The 19,396-nt window shown below is 38.1% G+C and overlaps 1 long non-coding RNA gene across 1 annotated transcript; it reads right to left on the bottom strand.

The window, feature by feature from the left end:
* Positions 1-2,906: 2,906 nt before the first annotated feature.
* On the bottom strand, positions 2,907-19,196 carry LOC146424781 (uncharacterized). Its single transcript, XR_014846738.1, has 4 exons — positions 19,096-19,196; positions 13,371-13,437; positions 9,772-9,853; positions 2,907-3,805 (listed from the first exon to the last, which is right to left on the bottom strand). It is a non-coding gene; the product is annotated as an uncharacterized LOC146424781 (long non-coding RNA).
* Between the last annotated feature and the right edge of the window lie 200 nt (positions 19,197-19,396).

The raw sequence follows: 19,396 nt of genomic DNA on the forward strand, positions 1-19,396 counted from the left end.
GAACAGTAGTTGTCTGCCGCTGTCTTTAATCCCAGTAGGCATAATGCCTTTGCCTGGAAGCAAAACCTCTTAAGGAAACCAGAGAGTACTTTTCTCTAATCTTGGGCCTGTATCTAGACAATATTAAGTATAAGTTGCTGCTCTACTGACTAGGAGGCCGACTACTTTCTTTCTCACTCTTTTTCTTTGTATGGCTAACAAAACTTCAGCTATGTATTTCTATTTACTGCAAAATTTTTATTATTATACTTATTGCAAAATTTTATTTAGAACCTTGTCAATTGTCACATTATACCTGTTGATACCTCTTTTGCTAATCAGTGCACTTCATTCTGAGCAATGGAACCTAAATAGTGTCTGTTTACTTTTAAAATCCCTCAGAAGTTTGTGTTATGTGTCTGCGTGTCTGTGATGACTAAGAGACATCAGACCACAAGAGAAAAGTCACACCATCCTTTACTGCCTTCATTCTGGCATATTCAGACCTACTCCTTGACCATTCTTATCTCTAATATTTCCTTTAATTTCCAGAAAAATGTGTGTAGTTTTACACATTAGAAACTTTCTGTTTATAAACCTGACTTTTCTTATTACTATCTTTTGCTCATTTCTCTGTTTTGATCATCAGTGCAGGAAACATGTCCCTGTTTTTCTTCTCTTTCAGTCAGGTCCTTCTTGCAACTTATGCCTGTGGTTATGTTGCTTAGTAGGCCATTCTTCTTATTCAGAGTTGTCCCTCCATGTTCTGGTTTTCAGTAGTATTGACAAATTCTTAGGTAAGCTAGCAGCTTCCTGTATTCCATCCTCCTCCAGTTCTAACCTATGCTGTAGACTACTGTAATCTCCATCTTCTCTGTTCTTCAGGCTGTCTTCCATAAAGTCTGTCAGTGTCTGCACAGCGTCACCTTTGTTTGTCAATCACTGTGTGGCCTTGACAATCATCTTACCACCTTTTGCCTGTTCTTTGGAAAAATTAAAATACTTTTTCATCCAGTGTACATCAATGGGTTTCTTCTGCTCAGTTGGATGAGCCATCACATCTCTCTGCAATTATACAGTCTCAGAATTTTTGTTCCTTTCTGATGTCTTGGAGTTAAAATAGAAGTTGGCTACTAATGAAGTGCAGTATTGTGGGAAGTACTGAAATTTTGTCCTTTCTTATCCAACCAGTTTCTTGCATCACAAAGTCCCTTTACCTGAGGCAATTACGTAGACAGCATAAATCATTTATTCGAGGCTTTAGAGGGCACATGCTGTCTGTGCAAAGGGTTTCATACACAGTATTTCTCATACATTTAATTTCATTAAATGACACTAAATACCACTATCCTAATATAGAGGAGACAAGACCTTCCCATCTGTGCTGGTTTTGGCTGGAGTAGAGTTCATTTTCTTCCCAATGGCTGATATAGGGCTGTGTTTTGAATTTGTGCTGAATACAAGAGTTGATAATAAAGATGTTTTTGTTATTGCTGAGCAGGGCTTACACACAGCCAAGGCTTTTTCTGCTTTTTGTGCTGCCATGCTGGGGAGAAAGTTGGGCATGCTTGGGAAGCTGGGAGGAGACAGAGGACAGGTGACCCCAACTGACCAAAGGGAAATTTCAGACCACATGGCATCATGCTTAGGATATAAAATGGGGGAAAGAAGAGTAGAGGGACTATGTTGAGAGCGATGGCCTTTGTCTTCCCAAGCCATCATTACTTGTGATGGGGCCCTGCTATCCTGGAAATCCTGAACACCTGCCTGCCCATGGGAAGCAGTGAATTAATTCATTGTGTTGCTTGACTTATCTGCACAGCTTTTGCTTTACCTATTAAACTGACTTTATCTCAATCCATGCATTTTCTAGCTTTTACCCTTCTGATTCTCTCCCAGATCCCACTGGTGGAGAAATGAGTGGGTGGCTGTGTGGGACTTGGTTGTCAGCTGGGGTTAAACCATTATGCCATCCAGGAGCACTCACTCAGACATACTCTGTAGTATATGCTGGCAGTAGGTCCTGCCTACTGCTTCTTGACCTATGCCTCTTCTTTTTCAGCAGTCACATGGGGATATGGTGCCTGCTTCCCTCCCAGCAGTCTTTCTGTGGGTTTCACTAAGACCTGGGCAGAACACACAGACCTAAGAATCTTCTGCTCAACACAACAGGAAGACGAGTGGTGTCTTCTAGGAAGAAGGGGAACACAGGAGAAGTAGCACCTGATTCAAACAAAATGCCCAGCAAGTACAGGTTACCAGAAAGACAGTGAAACTGTCTCCTTCACTACTACCATGTTGGCCAGTTTTTTGTCCATCGTATTGCAATGATAATGACCTGGCTGATAGATGACTGTGGTGCAGATACAGTTCTAAGAATTAAATTTTCCTTCACATCCAGATGGCAGAAAAGTGTAACCAACTTCATACTGGCTGGGAGCCCATGCTGAAGGCTACTGCGAAGTCCCAACAAAAAGCCTGTGCAGCAGTGCAGAACCTGAAAGCAGCTCTCCTCTGCTGCGGGGGGAGGGCTGCCCCAGAACCGGAACACGCAGGATGGTCATTCCATGGCCACGAGCTGTGGGGCTGGTCAGACGCGGTCCTTGTAGAAGCGTTGCAGGTTTAGAAAGGCAGCTGTTCGGTTCCTGGTCTTCATGGTGGTTTTATTGTGGAAAACAGGGGAGGAGTGGGGAGACTGAGGAGGGGGAAGGGAAGGCGAGGGAGGGTACAGGTTCCATACGAGTCCAGAACCAAAGAGGCCCGTTCCGGATGTGGCTGGGGTTTTTATCTCTAGGGATGGGAGGCGGTCCTGACTCACATCCAGTCAGAAGGGGTTAGGGGGGCGGGGTCAGGGACAGGAAGGACACACGTTACAACAAGCCTGGATGTTATATTAATGAGGTTAACAGGGCTTGTCTTAGCATATTCAGTAATGTTGGCTCAATAAGAATAAAATTAAAACTTCCATGCATTTCTCATATAAATTTAAAGACTTACAGAAAGGAACCAGAGACTGCCAGTGTGAGATAGTCAACCTGATCAAAAGAGAACAGGAAAGAGACCAAAGGAGATCAATTACAAATTTTTCTTTTGGTTTTTTTGGTTGTTGGTTTGGGACTTTGTTGGGGAATGGGAAGGGGGACAAAGCTTTATTTCATGATATTCAGATTGTATTCCAAAGTAGCTCTACTATTTGGATTCCCAATGTTTTGAAAGAAATTGTTAAGGAGTGTCCTTGACATTTTCACTTATTGGCAAGAAAAATTCTAACAGTTTTCAACAGAAAAAGCCTGTTGAAGAACATGGATCTGAATCAGATATTTTACTGTTTTGTGTGGCAATGCAGGCTCTTTATTATGTAAATCTATTTTTACACCTTTTGTTGTTTTACATCTTGTAATACAGGCAATTCTTTTTGATACTGCAGTTCTTCCACCATGATTTCACCACTGTCCAATTTTTAAAGAATGTACTGCCAGACTTTACTGAGGGACCTTGGTTTAGTACTTGTCCTTACAGTGCTGTATGTGCACAGTACATCCAGGTGGTCAAATACAAACCCACGCATACTACATTGCATTCCAAGTAGCACAAACCTTACACACACTGTAAAGTTGGTCTGAACATGATTGTATGACATGTATAAATGCTTATACCAATATTAAATCGACAGTAAATGTGAAGTATTAAGCATCAAGGCCACAGTGTAATTCTCAGGGTCTTCTTCAAACTGGTCCAAGGTCTCTAGACAGCATTAATAGGCAGCGTAGCACAACATAAACAAATAGGTTATTCTGCAGTCTCTCATGTAACAGGATTATCATTCCTATTCAAGGAAAAATATAGAAAATAACAGATCTTATTCAAGATCATTATCACTGCATCATCAGGATATCTACATTTTTCACAGAAACACTACTGTATTTTTTCTCTGAAGTAAGTACACTGACAATATAACTGAAAGACAGTGATCCAATAGTGTAAAACAAAGAGACACGTAGTAATGTAGTGGATGTAAGATGTCAATTTAGTTAATATAATTTTATAAGTTTTCCAAACACTACAAAAAGAATAAAGAGACAAAGGCAGTACTGGGCATTCCAAATAGAAATCTTGAACACAACGTGCTATTAAACGATTAATGCATCACTACCGACAGTAAAGCTAAGAATAATTTGAGCCCGTTACTAAAAGGAATAGGGACCTTGGTAACAGAGGACACAGAGAAAGCTGAGTCACTGAACACTCTCTTTGCATCGGACTTCACTGACAAGACCAGCCCTCAGGAATCTCTGAACCAGGAGAAATAAAGAAATGTTAGAAGGAAGATTTTCCCTTAGTTTGGGTTGGGTTGGAGAACACTAGGAAAATCTGACACCCACGAGTCCTGACAGGATGCATGCACAAGAGCTGAGAGAGCTGGTGGACACCATAGCTGGACCACAGCCGAAAGGTCATGTAGATCAGGAGAGGTGCCTAAGGAATGGAAAAAAGCAAGTGTCAACCTAGTCTTCAGAAAGGGCAAGAGGGAAGACCCAAGGAAATACCAGGCAGTCAGCCTCACCTCAATCCCTGGAAAGGTGACAGAGCACCTCATTCTGGAGGCCATCTCTATCCACATGGACGACAAGAAGGGGATCAGGAGTAGTCAGCATGGATTCAGCAAAGAGAAATCATGGGTGACCAATCTGACTGCTTTCCACAGTGAAACAGCTACTTGGATAGATGGATGAGGGGAGAGCAGTGGGTGTTGTTCTACCTGGGCTTCAGTGAGGCTTTCAACACTGTCTCCCTCAACAACCTCACAGGCAAACTCAGGAAGTGTGGCCTGGATGAGGGGAGAGTGAGGTGGATTGAGAACTGTCTGCATGGCAGATCCCAGAGGATTGCTGTCAGTGGCATTGGGCCTGGCTGGAGTTTGTCACGATGGTGTCCCGCAGGGTTCAGTACTGGGCCCAGTATTGTTTAAGTTCTCCCTCAGTGACTTGGATAAAGAGGCAGATGCCTCCTCAGCAAGGTCATTGATGGCACAGAGCTGGGAGCAGTGGCCAATAGCCCAGAGGGCTGTGCAGCCCTTCAGAAGGGCCTCAGCAGGACGGAGAGATGGGCAGAGAAGAACTGTCTGAAATTCAACAAGGGCAAAAGCAGGGTCATGCACTGGGGAGGAATAGCCCCAGGAACCAGCACAGGCTGGGGCTGATCTGCTGGGAAGCAGCTCTGTGGAGAAGGAGCTGGGGGTCCTGGTGGACCAAAAGCTGTCCATGAGCCAGCAGTGTGCCCTGGTGGCCAAGAAGGCCAGGGGTGTCCTGGGGTGCATTAGGAAGAGTGTTGCTGTATGTTGTGGGAGATGATCCTGCTCTTCTACTCAGCCCTGGTGAGGCACATCTGGAGTGCTGTGTCCAGTTCTGGACTCCTCAGTACAAGAGAGACATGGAGCTGCTGGAGTGGGTCCAGCAGAGGGTGACATAGGTGATTAAGGGAATGGAGCATCTCTCTTGGGAGGAAAGGCTAAGGAAGCTGGATCTGCTCAGCCTCAAAATAGATGACTGAGAGGGAACCTCATCAGTGTCTATAAACATCTGAAGGGACAGTGGCAAGAGGATGGATCCAGGCTCTACCCACAGAGGTTATGGAGTCTCCCTCACTGGAGATATTCAAGAACCATTTGGATCCAATTCTGTGCAATGTGCTCTGAGATGGCACTGCTGGAGCAGGCACGTTGGACCAGATGACCTTTTTGGTAGTACCTTTCAACCTGACCATTCTGTGATTGTTTGAACTAAAGGTTAATTAAAATTTAGATTGCTGTTGCATAAATATCTATAAAACTGTCACCACCAAAGCTGATCCACTGTTACCCAATGTGTTTAAAGGTAACAATGGGCTTTTGGCTATTAATAGATTCTTTTTGGTTTATTAGTGGATTCCAAAAATACTCTGATTTCCAAAAAGGATTAACACAGAAAAAGTAACTCTCTTAACACATGAGTTTGATAATAACATTAAGGCTCCTTGCACAGTTTCTTTATTATGCTGTCCCTAAAATAAGCTGTATTTATCAACAGAATTTAGTATCTATAGATAATTTAGTACAGATAATTAAGATAATGTGAAGGACAGAGCTACATGAATGATCTGTAAACTGACAAAGCATTCAGTTCAGTTGAGGGGGGTATAGCCTGGGATACACCACAAATGCTCAAAAATTACCATTTAAGGCCAAACATAATTAGCCAAATGCAGTTTTGACTTACAAATTTTAAAGTAGGTGTGTATAACATACCAATAATTTTACTACTGTACTTATCTCTATCAATAGTAGTAGAGTATCAATATTATTACCTCCTTGAAATTGGTGGGTGGGAATAAATACATGGTTTTGTGTTACTTTATATAACAAACACATTCAAGAGCATAGAAAACTATTAAAACCAAAAAAAGGTTTACACACTTCTAGTTTCAGCTGCTGTTTTGTTTGGTTTTTTTCAGGAACTTGTTCAGTATTGTTTCTTGGTTTTGCCTAGAGTAAATCATGAGTCACAACATAATTGGACTATGATTAATGTTCAAATGACAGACACTTTCCAGATGAGAATGATATCCCAACCAAAGATTGGATGCTTCCTTAGAGTTGTATTTTAGGTCAGTATTTAGACCTGACCACAACTATAAAGTGCTAAAACCTCAAAATCATAATGGGTTATAATAATTCTTTCTTGAATTATTACATATCTACATGCTATAGAACATTTGGAAAATCATGCTCGAATCCTGAAAATTCACAAACCTCTTGTGAGGATCAATTTCTTCTCAGAAATAAAACTAACACTGATAATATCACTCCTTCTTTTGTATCCAAATTACTTCATAATTTCTGTCTCAGTGTTTTCATAACCATTTTAATACTAAGGGTGAGGTCAGGAAGGAATTTTTCAGCTTTTATTTTTCTCTTGTTTTAATGTCTACTTTTATACATCCATATTTTTGTTTTGGTCATGTAGATGACAGCATTTATAATCATACAGGTTTTTGAGAACTCAGTTGTATAAATTATCCAAACAACTTAATACACTGATGTCTAAGAAGGAAAAATAAAAGCAATTTACAGCTTTTTCTTCTTTCTTCTATTATTAATTATTATGATAACAGAGGAACTAACTCACAAGTCCACTTTATTAGGCAGAAAGAAACTTTTACATAGAACTAAAACTACTTTAAAATTTAATTAATAATGTAGCTAAATATTCAAACACAATCTGTATTCATACAATATCTCAGATACTCATGTTAAAACAGCACAGAGATTTATTGTGATAACAGCTGCAAGTTCCCCACACCCCTTTCTTAACGACTGTACTTGTCACCTATTGTCCTGCCTTCCCTACTCCACACAGTCCTAGCCACGCCCCCAGTTTTCCCTATTGGTTCCTGTACCCTAACCCCACGTGGCCCTGGCCACTCCCTCGGGTTTCCCCTATTGGTTCCTGTACTCCTAACTCCGCCCCTGTACCTCCCCTGTACCCAGAGGTCACTGGGCCTGTGTGCTGTCCCTGCCCTCTCTGTTTCCCTATAAAACCCCTTACCCTCCGCCATCTTGCTGTCTATGCTCCACGTGTGTCTATGCTCCACGTGTGTCTATGCTCCACATGTGGCTGTGCATGTGAGGCCTTCGCCCTCGAGGCATCTCTGCCTCGGGGAGGTCGTTGGCCTCTGCTGCACCATGCGAATAAACATCTTCCATGGACACAACGCATAGACCCTCCTCGCCTCCTTTATCATCGCCGGTTGTGGAAGCAGACGAACCAGAGTTAGTGTCCAGCCCTGGGACAGAGGGTTTGGAGCACTGAGGCGCTGAACCGGGCTGGGTAGAGAAGCTCTAGCGTAAAGTCTGCTGCAACATCCTTTAAACCGCAACAGAGATTATTCTCAGAGTAGACTTGGTTTTGTATTTCTCTATACATACTATTGCTACAACAGTTTGGAATGGTTGTACTCAATCAGGTATCAGGTAAGTATCAGAAGTGCAAGTCACTTGTGCCATTTTCTACAGCCTATGAAGGTAACAGAAAGATTCCTTTGTCTCTTTTGCTGTTCCCTTGTACAAGTTGGACAACTACAGATTCACAGGTTGTCCCCCCACCCCCCCAAGAAAACAACAGGTGATGGGGATGTCCCAACTGCTGTTTTAAAGATACTGTTAGCACATCAGTTGCTCCAGTTAAGTTTTAAGTTAACAATAGTAGTTGAATATAGCAAAGGGAAGTTGTTGGTTTGTTTTTGGGTTTTTTGCATCCAGATCATTAGACAAATCTTATTAAGTGGACTGTTTCTGACTGCATTTCTGTTTACAGTGAATTAGCAGGGTCTGTATTCCTCATGAGAATTTTAACACAAGGATTGCTTGAGAGAGCATCTCAGTGTAATATAGGAAGTTCTTATTCTGGTAAATTCTGCTTTACTGTTTGTTGTTGTTGTTTAATTAGTTGGATGCTATTTTCAGTTCCTACTGTGCATTGGCTTAGTCATGGGAATTGAATCTGTGTCTCTTCTCTATTTTTATGTGTCAAACAAGTAAAAGGAGCTGGAATAAGATGAACATACCTTAGTAAAAGCCACAAAGCTATAACAGCTAAGCTAAAGTAGCACTTGATTGAAAGGAGATTGAAGTGTCCAAGGAGAGATTAGGAAAAAAAAAGAACTATCTGCTTACTGCATTGGAGAGAGTAACCGGCAAACCTTCTGCCTTTCCCAGACATCAGTAACATATTTGGTTCACTTTTCTGTTTCATATCTGGGCTTAAGAACATGCAGTACCAACTGCACCTACTTGTAATTCCTTCAGAAATGAAACCAAGAGTTTTTCTTGTCCAGTTCACTGCGCGACAGTGTGGTAGTTAACCCTTCTTTCAGTTAACTCCATCAGCCACACAATCCTACCTGGACTACAAGAAGAATCTTTTACATATCCATACCTACTATTTTCTACACCACACAAGGCCTCAGCTGGTGAAACAATCATTTCCAAATGTCTATGAATAAGAGTTTCCTCTTCTGAAAGCTGAATATAGACATTTGTTCTTTTTCCATGTTTGATTATCTCAAGACTGAAAAGATAGATACAGGTAAAGGATTCCTAGCCAAATAGTGGGGACCATGAAAATGGTCAGAAGTGTATTTCCTAATGATATCCACCAGGAATACCATATTCTAAAAAATTAAAATGAAAAAACAAGCTCTTCAATATTACAGATCTTTTTTGGTAATCAAGCCATGCTATAATTCTGTCAGTTCAACTCAAACTTCATGTTTTCCTCTGGACTGTGGAGAATGGAATTTTTCCTTCATTTTGAGAGGCCAGTGGGAAGTTTCTCTTTTCATAATCTTTCTCTCAACCAGCAAAAAGACCTGAATGGGAGAAACTAATCCTGTTAACAGAACTGGGAGGTATTAGAGATGAGAAGTAAGAGCCTAGAGTAAAAAAGGAGGCTGGATGAAGCTTGAGAAGGGATAGGGCATATAACCAAAATAAGAATAGGCCAATAAGTGCAGTGGCAGCTAGCCCCTGTCAGTTACAAGTACTCAGCTAGAATCCCTTACAGCATGATTTTTCTATGTTTTAAGATTTCTATGCTTCTAGCCATAAGCTATGTTGATACATTTTTTGCACTTTCCTAAATCTGGGTAGACTCTCAGTTCACCAGCACATTTTGTACACACAGTACCTCATTGTGAAGACTTTCTAGATTTGAGAATCCACATGTCAGCTGTGGATTCGACAGCAGTGCTCCATACCTCATAAAGCATCTCAGCAGCTTAAACAGTGTTCTTCTTAGAACTCCTCTCTCTGATTTATACTTCACAGCTTCAGGGTCATCTGATCAATAGAACAAGAAGATAAAGGTTTTTAAAATATTTGATAAGAACAAGCCCTCTTTACTTTAGAAACCAAAGAGAATCAGATCTAAGAAAAAACCCAAATACTCATATTACTAGCCTTCACTTTATGCATGTAAAATAAGGTGAGCTGTGTTTCAGGAATGTTGAGTAATCATAGCTCTACATAGAATTTTTCAGAGCAAAAGCTGCTCACTGGAGGCTTTATAAAGATGTGACTTCCAAACCTTACTTGTTTAAATGTAGGCATGCATAGGCAGTGTTTTTAAGATTAGAAGATATTTCCTTCCTTCAGTTGTTTAACTTGTCAAGTTGTGGTTCTATTGATGTAGTAATTTCTTTATTCTTTTAACTGAAACTCATGGGTTTCAAAGACCCAAAAGAATTAGAATGTCTTTGGAAACAAGCTGAAAACAAAACAAGATCTGAAATATTTTTCTTTCTGTATCATAAAACAGAGAACAAATACTCATTGTTCTTTTTTTGCCTCTGTTACTGATCACTGTTTACCAAAACATAAATTTCCATTGACAATCAGCTGCAGCAGTAAAAGAACTTATCTTATCCTATCCCATTCTGAAGAGTGTTGTGGCATTCAAAACCAAATACAGAACATCTTCCTTTTCATGTTTCTTTAAAGATTAAAAATGAAATTAACAAATTCTTGATACTAAATTACTCTAATTAATTTAAATCACAATAACGACCATCATTTACTTGCTCTATATTACACTTCCTTTTTCTATGAGACTGTGAAGGTTGTTTTTTTTGTTCAGATACCTTCTGCATTCAGTATCTGTCCACTTCTGTATTAGGTATTCTTCCTTTCTTGCCTGACTTAGAGAGATGAACATGTAGGCATATACACATACATTGTTCTAAACTGTATAGAATCATGTATGCATATGTACCTATGTCTTATAACCAACTAAACAAAGCTGCTAAACCTTAACCTATTGTCTTTTTCTCTGTGGGCACATGCTTATGCATGATTTCTAAGCATACAGTAGTAGTACATAATTATGAAATTATGTCAGCCATGTAGAGACATTGGTATACCCTCACCCTCCAAGTGGAAAAGGCCACTAGCAGGTGGGCTTCCACTTAAAATATTTTATAATGTAGTCTTTTTAAAGTGAAACATTAGCACTATGGACCTGCACTCAAAAACACAGTTAATCAATGATCTAAATAATTAGTCTTTTCATGAAAAGCATCTGATATAGCAACAAATACCACAGTGTAAATGTAATAGGAATTAGATTGTCAATTTATCATGATGACCCTCTGAACTAAATCTGAAATAGAATTTGTACACTGAATCCATGTAAGTCAAAATGTCTGCAGAGCAAGAGACAGAGGCTTGTCCAAGGCTTTTCCAATTCCTGTACAAAATATATTTTGTAGTTTTCATATAAAGAATATTGTTCTGTTTAGTTTATTCATTTTGTTTGGTATTTCCTATGACATCAAGTCTGTGATGTGATCTCCAACTCTTAATTTCCTCGGACAGGTGTGCCACATGTGGCCATTACAGAAGAGCCTTGAATCATAGAGCTCTTAAGGGTTAGCATTCATGAACCAGATCTAGATAAGCATGCACCTTTATACTTCTTCATGATATGTAAAACACGTTTAAAAATGTAAATTCATATAGTTACACTTATTTCAAATGTGAAGACTTCAGAACAACAGAATAAAATTTATTTTAATTAACAATATGAAAACATGCTTTAAGACATTTCCACATTTACTAGTGCTTTTGTATTCTCTCATCTTAAGGTGAAGAAGAAAAATGTCCACACTGAAAATCATATTTAATGTATAACTACACTAAAGAAAAATATTAAGGGCCTTTTTCTGAATACGTATTAGAAAGAGGTTGACTACCAGAATAATTTTAGGGGGTTTCTTTAATTAAGAGATTTGGACTCTAGCACAGTAATGGTTAATTCAAATTAACTCAATAAATGCACACAGAGTACTCATTAGGGATTCAGCTAGCTGGAGAACACTGGGAAAGTTAGGTGTGAGAAGCTGGACATAATAAAAACCTAAAAAACCCCTCTTCACATACATACAAAAAGATAAGTAATCTGTATATGGTAGTGATATTTTGCATACATATAATATTTTTCTGTGCTATAGCAGCAATAACAAAACTTTGAGACTCCTCTAATGGAGTAAGTGTTCCCATATTGCAGATGAGAATTTTTAGAGGGAAAACTATTTAGTGACTTTCCCAAAATACTGGTATATAATTTCGAAACCTACAACTTAAATTCCAAGTCCGATATTTTTTTCGTACTGTCCGACTGAATTTTCTCTTGTTTAATAAATAGATACATTCTGTGCGGCCAACCTAACTATAATTCACACTCCTCTCTGGAGGAGCTTACAACTAAGATGGCATTTTAAGTCTCTGTAGCATGTGCCTATATGTCGAGATTTGCATTTGTTTGCAGTACTGAGACACCAAACTGTTGAATGCCATCTTAATTCTCAAACTCTTACCAAGGGCTTAGAGATGCTTCATGGTTAACAGCATTGCCATAGATATAAAAATCACATTTTACTGTGATTTCTAACTGTTTGGGTTTTTTTCCTTAAATATCCTAACATATTTAGGTGGATCCCATTTGAGTAGAATTTATTTTGGGCTCATAAATTCCTATTCACTGTTACGTGATCACATATACAAAAACAGAAACAGCAAAGCAGCTAAACCCCAACCCAGTATTTGAAACAAACATTGCAGATATTCACTTTGCTATTTTCTGTATTGCTAAGACTCTACAAATTTGATAACAATTATTATCTAATGACCATACCAAATACCTGGCCAGGTCTATGGTAAATCAAGAGATAGAAAAACTCTGCAGGATCCAATACAATCTCTTTGGCAAATAATACAAAGTTAACAGTAATTAATAAGTATTTTAAGCATTCTGATTGTTTATTAGAGAAACTAAAACAGTTCCAAAGGAACCATTCCATCCTTATACAAAAAAAATATTCCTTTTAAAATTTTCCAAAAGGCATATTTTTGCCTTAAAAAATAGGAACAAAATGAATAAATTACATTTTAGAACTTTATTTAAAGACACTTATGGAGAGACTTAGACTAACAGAACTCGGAAAATTCAAATATGGAAGTAGAAACATAAATGTAAGAGGGGTGTAATTCATGCCATTATACCTGTTTGAAACAATTTGTATGAGTTAAGGATAGAGTGCCAGCATAAACTTTGAATTTATTGGCTTTTGTTGCTTTAAATCAGACCCTTCACATTATTTAAACATAGTTTTTGTATTTAATATTCAGAGTGATAGAACACATACATTTGGCTGCAGATAGATACATAATTCATGTTGGTAGAAAGCATACCTTATAACACTTAAGTGGTTTATTAAACTTGTTTCATCTGATACAGGATAAATTCTGTAATTGACAGCAAGTCATACGCAGATCATACATTTATCATATTTAAGATTACCTTATGTCCTTATGTTATAGAAACTATTCTGCTTTGGCCTCTCAAGGGTTTGGGTTTTATTCTTCTCCTGAAGAGAAAATACATGAAATATGTTAATGTTGTTTAAAAATGACTTAAACCTGAGCTCCAACATGAAATTAGTTTAGTGGCCTCAGATCAGTCCCTGGCAGACAGTTGAGTCTATCAGGGAAACCATCACATATACTTTGGCACCAGTCAGTAGGACCAGCAGCCTCTGATCGGAAGACACCTAAGCAATGAGCCTGGGGAGGTTGAATGACATCTTATTTTAGGAAACATGAAATCTTGATGTTAGAAGGGGACTCATCTTGTGTAGGGAGATTATTTCTGAACTCCTTGCTCCCTTCTCAAGCTTATAGCTCATAGGGGAATTATTTGAAATTTCTCCACCTATTTGATGAGGAGGGATAGGAAAAAAATAGAGAGATTGCTCTCTCAGACAGTGGATTCCACTCAAATATGCTGACACTGGAATTTTCTTTCAAGGCATTTCTGTTATCTGTATAGTTTTAACAATATGGACTGAGAAGAGCCTTAGTATGAGTAGGCTAGATCATAGTTTTACAAGCATTATGACATTTAACATTTCATTTGTCTGCATCAAAATGGACTGAAATGTTAATAGCCAGGAATAATTTGTTTGACTCTTTGATCCTGCTCTTGGCTGTTGATAACTACAGAGTGATGTTTTGGTGTGGAAGTTCTAATGCTAGCAAGGCATGTCTAAATTACGTAGATGGGTCAGGGTGACTAAGATACTGTAATGATTATGACACAATAGGGACTAACTCCTATGTTTTTTTTTAAAAATTAATGAAGGTAGACTACTAAGTAAGTTAATTCCAACTAGCATGTTTTGCTTCCACCACTATTGTTTGTTTGTTTGTTTGGGAGTTATGTTGCACCAGCCTGGAATAATGTACATTTAAAAGATGTTTTTCATCAAACAAAGATACAAGCTGCATAAAATGGTGAAAGAACATCACAGTTGGGCTATACAAGTAATATTTCTCTTGATTGTAGTGTTTACATCATGTGCCTTTTTCATAATTTTTCCTAGAAAAAAATGAAATATTTAGGAAAAGGTCCCAAAAGGTTTTTAAAAAGGTTGTTAGAAGCTACAAATAAAGAAGGCTTTGGGGATCATTAAATGAGCAAACCATCATAACTAATCCTGTCTGGATATGAATTATCATATAGATGTCTGGCTACCTGAATGTTTTCCTTTGAGTTTATGCTAAATTTCCGTGCTATGAGTTCTTTATTTGACTATTCATCATGGCATCTCTGCAAAATCAGGTTGCTCTGGTTATAAATATGATGAATTTAGTGACTTTCTTGACTCCATGCTTTTTAAGGTACAGCAATTTTCAGAGATAGGGGTTCAGATTGCAGGAGAGTAATTGAGTTTCTGTTTGGTTTTGCCTTTCTGTTCATGTATCAGACTCTGAATGGATACAGGGGCAGAAGGACCTGTTATACAGCATCAAACCGGATGACACTGTAACCTTATCTTGTAAGGAAATAACAATATTAATGGTAAAGTTGTTAGTGGAGCTCGTTACAGCAGGAATCTTTTTTTCATGTTAATAACTTTACAGACAAAATAGATGACTCAGGAATCAAAATTTTGTAAAAGTAGGCTCAGACTTCAGGTGAACATCCATCTTCTCTGTTAAATATTTTTTTAATTGCAAGAGAATAATATTTTCATATTTTTGAGACATTTTATAATGATCTGAAGTTTTCTCTCATAGATACTGAATTTATCAGAGCAACAGAATAAGATTTTAGCCACTTTTCTCTTGATCCGTGAAAACGTTATCCAAAGGGAGCTTGACACTCAAAGAAATCAAGTTTCTTAGGAAAAAGTCAGGCTGAAAGCCTACGGAAACACTTGTTTCTTTTCACCCTGTATCAAATATAGATGATGTTCATAATCTGGGATGTGAGGGAGAAGGGGATTGACCATCAAATAAGAAATGGCACATTTGCATTAGGCTGTTTCAGTAGGGCCATTCAGGATTTGAGTAAGGACATTACTTGAGACAAAGCTCGTGAATAAGGAACCTGGCTGGCCTTGAGATGTGACTGGCTGAGTGACAAGTGGAAAGAAGCTTGTAACTGACAGTAGAAGGGAATATTCCAGTTGAAGTAAAGAAATGACTGTTACTGCCCTAGAATCCTCAGTAAAGAATTTACAGCCCTCAGAAAATGTGTCCAGCTGTGATGGTGCTTCAGAGTACTAAAAAGGGAAAATTTACTTCTATTAGACAGATGAAAATTGTCAAATTTGTTATCCTCCTAAAGCAGACAATCTTTTTTGGCTTTAAAATAAGAACTGATGTAAAGATTAAGATAATAGTAATTTCTTTTGCAGAGATTGCATAAATATTTTGTTAATAAAGTACTTTTAGAATTTTTTTACCATTGTAACAGCAGTTCACATAGTTGATTCTTTTTGATTCTTTTCCAGTGGGATGCAGAAAACAAGCTTCTTTCATACACTGTCTTGTTGTTTATCCAAGAGAGCTCCAAAGTTAATGTTAAAGAAACAGACACAAATCATCTCATGCAGAGCAAATTTCACTGGCACCATGTTTCATATTGATGTGTCTTGGACTTAATTTAATGATGGTAGGATCAGTTTGATGTTATTGGCTGTTGGCCCTGGTCTTGAGAGTGAGGAAAGATCTACTTTTCTCCTCTTATTTTGATTACAAAATGCTCAGCAAACTCTAGACTTCCACTGACCTCACCAGAAAAGCAGAAATTCAGGACTTTACAAGATTGGGCACAGAGGAGTATGGCTATCAGTTAAATTTGCTGCAGCTGTGAAATAGAAACCATGATACACCTTTTTTAACTGGCTGGCCAATTATATTGTAACTTAAGTTCCAGCACTCAACTTTCCACAGAATGCATTTTACTTTGGGACCTGAGAGGTAGTCTGAATAATTGTTTGATACACCATCACCATAGTCATAAATGCTAAAGTATTGGGAAGGGGGGGATGTTGCTTTAGGACAAATTAATTTTTTAGTAACATTCATTTTACTTTGTATTTAACATAGGATTTTTATTGCCTCGCGTGTACGAAAACAAAATCAGAAATTATAAGAATTTTAACATCCTTTTTGTAGTGTAATCATGCATTTTGTGCATTCTTACTTTTCTCAGTCAGACTATAAATCCTGAAGGTTTTTCCCTTGTGAGCCAAATTCTTCTATCTCTACTAATCTTGATGTGTTGCTACATCGGCTTACAAAGTAATCTCAGTGGAACAAATTCCTGTCTCCAACACTCCCATATAAATTGAAAACAATCCTATAATTATGATTACACCAAAACCAGAATTTGACCTAGTGGTATGAAAGAGCCAGGCAGGCATTATTTACCTTCGAACACTTAGCTTTCTTCTTGCATTCAGAACCACAGTTCGCTGTGTCTTAATGTGGCCTGTCGAATTGTATGAACAGAAAAAACTGTGATGAGTAAAGGTTTCAACTTCCATTCTTAGCAAAGTTGTTGCCCTTCATTTTCCCCTGAAGTCAATGGAAGTTGAATGTGTTGGAAGGAAAGGTGGTGCTGGGTCTCCACTAAATTATGTTCCAAAGCATTACAAAGCACAGATGGAAAGGGATTATTGCAGTTAAGGCTAGTCAGCTAGTTAGAGCTGAAGAAGATCATGTCTAATTTATGTTTAGTAACAATGATCTAGGAACTGCTTTTGAAGACCTCCAGCTCTGTCAGATATGAGGAATTGCAGCCCCTTTTTAAAGATCAATATACCATAACACCTATCCAAATTGCTTGTAATACTGGAATTATTTCTTACACTAATGAAATAATCTGCCACTAATGAAATAATCTGTGCAACCTGCTTCCACAACATGGTGTTGCAGTGTAGAATGGTACTTACAAGCAACAAGACCAAGTGTAGACTACTCTAATAAGTGATTTTCAGCTTTTTCTTTTCAATGCCTCTGGTTTTGCTATCTCACTTTGTGGGTGCATAGGATCTAAAAATGCAACCTCAAGCAGTTAGAAAACATCAGGTATGGCCAGTTAGGAATTTTGCATTAAACACAGTTACTTAGCAAAATTCAAATTAATTCACTGATCTCCTTCTGATCTTATAAAGGACTGACTTGATTGAAGATAATAAAAGTTTTGAATGAAGAAGAGATTAGCTACTGCCTTAAGTGTGCAGTAGGCAATTTTTGAAATAAGGGAATTAACATTTACCTACTTTTAACATTTTTATATTATAACATATATCACTTCTGTGTAGGTTGTTTTCATTTTCATGAAAATTAAAAGATTGAGTACATTACAGGCTGTCTTCTACATAGCCACAAAACTACTATGGGATAAGAGGCAGGGAGTGAATGCTCCTTGTAGCAACAGAAACATCCAGAAGACACTGACATAGCAATACAAGCACAATACTCTCGTAACACTTATTTAACATCAAGTTCCTTGGTAAACTCATTCATATGTTGAATTTTTCATGCATGAACAGTAACTTTGAAGACAATGACCTATCCATATTCACTAATACAGCAAACAGATAAGCATTGAAGGATGATTTAATCTTTGTCAAAGCATAAACATTTTTCCTTATTTTATCAGAAAAATGGACAGTTTCATTACAAGACTTTCTACATAAAATACACTATTAAGGATAAATTACTGCATTTATGTGTTGTAACCAATGTTGTGCATAAGCATATAAGGAGTACAGTGGCTTATCACCTAAATATTAAAATATTGGGGAAATTCTGAAGTTTTTTTCCAAAGATCCAATTTTTGCTGCATAAATCTGAGCAAGAACTTCAAACTCTGACTTCATTATTAACTGTGTTTATTTATTTCTAACATGTGTGTTACTGACATTTTCAGATTTACCTGAAAAAACCTGTCTGAAGAAAACTGTTTACAGGCACAGAATCTCACTGGTATGGAGAGATCATTGTGAAAGAAGCCTTAACAGTTTTGTGGCTCTTAAAATGTCAGGTTTCTTTTTCTGTCTTTTTCATAAAAGAAGAACTCTGCAAAGATCCCTGGCAGAGATTTCCTCTAGCCATTGTATGACAAGGAGCAAGACACAAGACCACTGCTAGCCCACAAAGGAGGAATTTTGAGGTTCTGACTCCTCTGAGATTAGCAAAAGGTGAAGCATATTAAAAATCAGTTTGCAGTACTTGCACCACAAAGTCTTTAGTGTATTTTAAAACTGCTCTGACTGTTTTCATAAGACCATTGGAGCTGTGCTGCCACCAGCATGTAAAAGCCCTCTGGATTTTGAAAAGCACCAGCACAAAGCCTTTGCTTCTGTGTTTCACTGGAAATGGGTTTTTTACCTTTCTCCTAATTTATATCAATTCCCAAAGGCAGCAAGCTGATTTTCTACGAAATTTATTTTTAAATGTTTCATTTATTGTGTATACACCAAAATGTCTCCTAATTCCATTGTATCAAAGCAAAACTTTGGGTGAAATATTTCATTATAATTATCAGTACGTCATCTCGTGAACATGGAAAATTTTACATAGCCACAGATTGTACCAGGATAATTATATAAGCATTGTACCAAGAAGTATCCAATGCTTTTGCCTCCATAGGTCCCAAAAGAACCAGCACACGTGTTCAGTGCAGCAGCTTGACTGCACTAGAAATAATAATAGAAAGCTCCTGACACACAGAACTGCAAGATCTGCCAAGATGTAACTATTTTAATTTGAAGAACCAGGCTTCAAACTGCAAATTTGGGTGCTAGTTTCTCTGTTGGGCACAGACAATTGTCAAAGGAGGCTTGTGGTAGCAGCTGCAGCCAGCGTTAAAGGAAGAAGGAGGAGTCTTTTCTCAGGTGATTGGGGTATCAATCCCTTTCTGCCTTCAGAGAGCAGCAGTTCCCTTAAGGGACTGAATAATGAATCCATAATTGCTAAATCAAGGCAAAGGAACTCGTTAGACAGAACAAACAAATTGAGGTTTTCTGC

Source organism: Lichenostomus cassidix, chromosome Z (assembly GCF_008360975.1).
Source record: "Lichenostomus cassidix isolate B80296 chromosome Z, HeHo_3.0, whole genome shotgun sequence".
NCBI classification, from domain to species: domain Eukaryota; kingdom Metazoa; phylum Chordata; class Aves; order Passeriformes; family Meliphagidae; genus Lichenostomus; species Lichenostomus cassidix.